We start from the raw sequence: 5,000 nt of genomic DNA, 5'->3' as shown, positions 1-5,000 counted from the left end.
ACTTGGTAGCAATACAAGTCTCATAAAAAAGCGTGAATGATGTTTTTTGACTCTTAACTTACCTTCGAAATGTCAGGTCGGGCAACCTTATTAAAAAAAGTTCCGGTCTTGTTGTCCTTTATGCCTGGCCATCCTCAAGTTGTGCTCAACTAAAACCTGAACGCTGCTGTGCTGCTGCTTTAACCTGGCAGCTCTGGCCGGGGAAGGCTACCTAGCAAAATTCACTGGCATGTTTTCTTAAATATTGAAAAATGAATTTTAAGTGGGTATACTGAACATTTTAGGTGGGTATACTGAAAAACCAAAATGTTGAGGTGGGTATACGGCGTATACCTGCGTTCTACGTAGACTACACCACTGCTGACTCCTCTGTTTAACCCTTAAAGGTGTAGGTTTTGAACATTCTAAGTTCCGCGAACAATTGAAGGTTCTAAAATTCTATGTTGAATTCAATGAACCCAGATATTCTTTAGAATGTTAATTTCCCAACATTCCCGTCACACCGGTGTGACTGTACTCCTTTAAGGGTTAAGTAAATGTAAATGCACTGCTTGGGGTCAGTGGTGATTTAGGTGACTAGCCGCTGAAAACTCAGACTGTTGTGTGTGTGTGTGTGTGTGTGTGTGTGTGTGTGTCACTATCTGCATGTGTGTGTGTGTGTGTGTGTGTGTGTGTGTGTGTGTGTGTGTGTGTGTGTTTGTGAGGTGTGTATCTATCGGCATGTGTATCTATGTCCATGTCTGTGCATGTGTTAATCTATTGGCATTCGTGTGTCTGTAAGTCTGTGTCTGTGTGTGTATGTTATCCGTTTCCTGGGTCAGAGCTGTGTTTAGTCTCCGTCGCGGTCTCCCCAGCTGTGGGGAGGTTTGTGCAGTAGGAGCCAGGTCAGTCGGAGCTGATGGTGTGTGTAAGTGGTGGTGGATTGAACCGTGGGGGAAAGTCAAGTCAAGACAACTTTATTTCTGTTGTGTCTGCTGTAGATGAGCTCAGCACTCAATCAGTCAGGTCTTCCTGAATATACAACAGATAATGACGATTTGTTTGACCAAAGCACTTTACAATCAACTTAAACAGAATTATAATAGTTAAAGAGTTGGGTGGAGGACAGTGACGGAGGAAAGGTTGATGTTCAGCTGGACAGACAGGAGGAGGGCAGAGGACGATCGAGAAAGGAGAGGACAGGAGGAAGGAGAGGACAGGAGGAAGAAGAGAAATGGAGGAAGGACACAGAAGGGAGAGGACAGGAGGGGAACTTTTATGCACTGCCTGGCTCTTGTCCTCCCGTCGGCTACAACGGTAGACAACAAGAGGAATAGTGGGGGTTCATTTTTTTCATCACTATTTCTTTTTCTTTTTTGTTGCTCCCTCCTTCTGCATACCATCCTTGTCACGCTATCCTCCCTTGTCCATGCCTCCCTCTCTGTCTGCCCACAATGATAATCAAGATGGTCAGCCGACAAAGGAAGGAAACTCCCTACGGTTTTAAAATCCAGGTTCCCAGGCTCTGATGGATGTTTCTCTGTTACATTTAGTTAATATGATACACTCACTACATATGCCCACCTGCACAATATGACATTCAAATGCATACACTAGACTACATATCACATGCAAATACAGTGTCACCCACCCCCCACACACACACGGTCTCACACTTTCACAGTGTGTATTGTTGTGTCTTACAATATCACCACTTCACTTCACTCTCTTTCAACATTACCAGTAGATACACATTCAAGACACACTACACACACCTACACATTCGTAGACATAATCTCTCATCCCAATATAATATTTTCTCTCCATTCACCCTAGTTGACCTGTTTGAAATACTGGAATATGTGTGTGTGTGTGTGTGTGTGTGTGTGTGTGCATGTGAGAACCGCCTTCAGTTTATCCAAGGACGGCTCATATCCATCAAGACTGCCTGATAGCGGTTGCTACAGTGCCTGTGTGAGCGAGACCCTACCATCAGCAAGCTCGGTAGAGACTGCCTTGCTATGATTACTGATTACTCATGCCAGTACGTGTGCGTGAGATGTCAAAGGTCACATTAGAGTCAGAGCTCAGAGTGGAAATTTAAATGTTTGTTTTGCACACTCGGCGTTAGCACACTGGTGCGGAGCATGTGTGGGGCCTTGTTTAGCATCAGTAAATCAGTGCTTGGATCCGCCCTCTAGACGCTGGTTTTGTGACACACTTGTGAGAACCATCTGTTGTATTGCTTTCACCAAGGGGGTATCTGTAGCCCCATGAGTGCTGTGTGTGTGTGTGTGTGTGTGTGTGTGTGTGTGTGTGTGTGTGTGTGTGTGCTGATGGTATTGGGGACCAGCCAGACCAGCCAATCAGAGAGAGTGGAGAGAGAACAATAGTATAGTGTGTGTGTGTGTGTGTGTGTGTGTGTGTAACGCAGGTGAAACTGTTTGCACTGGGGGATAGACCACCAGTTGTGTCTAAACACATCCATTACAAATAATGAGCATGAGTTTGGATAACAAGAGGTCAGGACCTTCACACACACACACACACACACACACACACACACACACACACACACACACACACACACACACACACAGTATCCCATAGATACACATCTACTGTGATGGAATACTGTATGTGTGTCATTTTGTGTGTGTGTGTGTCTTGTTCGTGTGTGTGTGTATGTGTGTGTGAGTCAGAGAAAGAAGTGTGTGTGGTGATAGTGCTTGTTTACCTAGTGCAGATGTGAGGCTGTTTACTTGTCCTCTCGGTGGGGTTTGTATCACCCCTCTTGGACATGGGAGAGTGTGTGTGTGTTAGAGTGTGTGTTTCACAGAGGCTGTGGAGGTCAAATGGTGCCTCCCTTTTCTTCTTATGTCTTTTTCTCACAAATAAATAATGTGGTGTGTGTGTGTGTGTGTGTGTGTGTGTGTGTGTGTATCTATTTTTTCAGTATCCATCCATACTATATGTATGTTACTTTCTCTCTTTCTCTCACCGACTTTTCCGCTGTGGTAGTCCTCTTAGCCCTGTTGTACTGCTTACACTTGTGAGAGAGAGGATGAGCGAGAGAGAATGAGAGAGATGGAGAGAGGCAGTAAGAGAGAGGAGGAGAGATGGAGAGGGGAAAGGAAGGGGAGAGTAGAGGGAAACCAGGGGAGCTGGGCTGCCAGCTGAGCAGAGAGCAGAGACCCTGACTTATCGGCCAGGCATGCAGACAAGAGCTTACGATAAGCAGCCTGATAAAAAGATAGAAAATAGCAGCAGATTTGAACTTTCCCACCGTCCCAAGATCCACAGGGAGCGAGGAGAGGAGAGGGGTGGGGGGTGGCAGGGGAGGGGGCTGAATCAACTACTTATTGCATCCCTCGCTATCACTATCTTCCCCCGAACAACCAGCAAGGCCATCGAGTGGGTGCGCACACACACACACACACACACACTCTTAGACACTCACATGCACTTTAATGCACTCACATGCACACTCATCTACACACACACACGCAAACACACACACACACAAACACACACACACACACACACACACATTCACATTAACACACAGTACACACACACACACACACACACACACACACACACACATTAACACACGTAGTAATTCACAGTACACACACACACACACACACACACACACACACACACAGTAGATAGATACACACTCAAGGATGGAATACTGTATGTGTGTCATTTTACCTCCTGGAAGCATTGTGTGTGTGTGTATGTGTGTGTGAGTCAGAGAAAGAAGTGTGTGTGGTGATAGTGCTTGTTTACCTAGTGCAGATGTGAGGCTGTTTACTTGTCCCTCCTCGGTGGGTTTGTATCACCCTCTTGGAGAGGGTGTGTGTGTGTGTTAGAGTGTGTGTTTCACAGAGGCTGTGGAGGTCAAATGGTGCCTCCCTTTTCTTCTTATGTCTTTTTCTCACAAATAAATAATGTGGTGTGTGTGTGTGTGTGTGTGTGTGTGTGTGTGAGTATCTATTTTTTCAGTATCCATCCATACTATATGTATGTTACTTTCTCTCTTTCTCTCACCGACTTTTCCGCTGTGGTAGTCCTCTTAGCCCTGTTGTACTGCTTACACTTGTGAGAGAGAGGATGAGCGAGAGAGAATGAGAGAGATGGAGAGAGGCAGTAAGAGAGAGGAGGAGAGATGGAGAGAGGGAAAGGGAAGGGGAGAGTAGAGGGGAAAACCAGGGGGAGCTGGGTTGCCAAGCAGCGTGAGCAGAGACCCTGGACTATCGAAGCCAGGCATGCAGACAAGAGCTTGGCGATAAGCAGCCTGATAAAAGATAGAAAATAGCAGCAGATTTGAACTTTCCCACCGTCCCAAGATCCACAGGGAGCGAGGAGAGGAGAGGGGTGGGGGTGGCAGGGGAGGGGGCTGAATCAACTACTTATTGCATCCCTCGCTATCACTATCTTCCCCGGACAACCAGCAGTACATTGAGCAGTGCATACACACACACACACACACACTCTTAGACACTCACATGCACTTTAATGCACTCACATGCACACTCATCTACACACACACACGCAAACACACACACACACACAAACACACACACACACACACACACGCACATTCACATTAACACACAGTACACACACACACACACACACACACACACACACACACACACGCACATTCACATTAACACACAGTACACACACAGTACACACACACACACACACACACACACACACACACACACACACACACACACACACACACACACACACATTCACATAAACTCAGCACAGAACAGTTGCTCACTTAGCAAACATTTTGTAAATGTAGATCCCTTTAATAAGTTTTCATTACGCACGCATTCTCACAAATACACAAATTCTCTCTCTCTTTCTCACCACACACACACACACACACACACACATACACACACAGAGAGAGAGAAAGATGGCCTAGGTACTAGAAGACGATCAGACACAGGGCACGACACACACGTGTACATGTGCGTCTCTTCCTGGACAACATC

General features: G+C 46.1%; 1 protein-coding gene across 1 annotated transcript in view; it reads left to right on the top strand.

The window, feature by feature from the left end:
• The window catches only part of zfpm1 (zinc finger protein, FOG family member 1), a 92,282-nt gene that overhangs the window by 29,895 nt on the left and 57,387 nt on the right, over positions 1–5,000 (top strand). The gene's annotated exons all lie outside the window — the stretch shown is intronic.

This window comes from Alosa alosa, chromosome 11, assembly GCF_017589495.1.
Source record: "Alosa alosa isolate M-15738 ecotype Scorff River chromosome 11, AALO_Geno_1.1, whole genome shotgun sequence".
In the NCBI taxonomy this organism is placed as follows: Eukaryota; Metazoa; Chordata; class Actinopteri; order Clupeiformes; family Clupeidae; genus Alosa; species Alosa alosa.
This window is presented reverse-complemented; position numbering and strand designations above follow the sequence as displayed.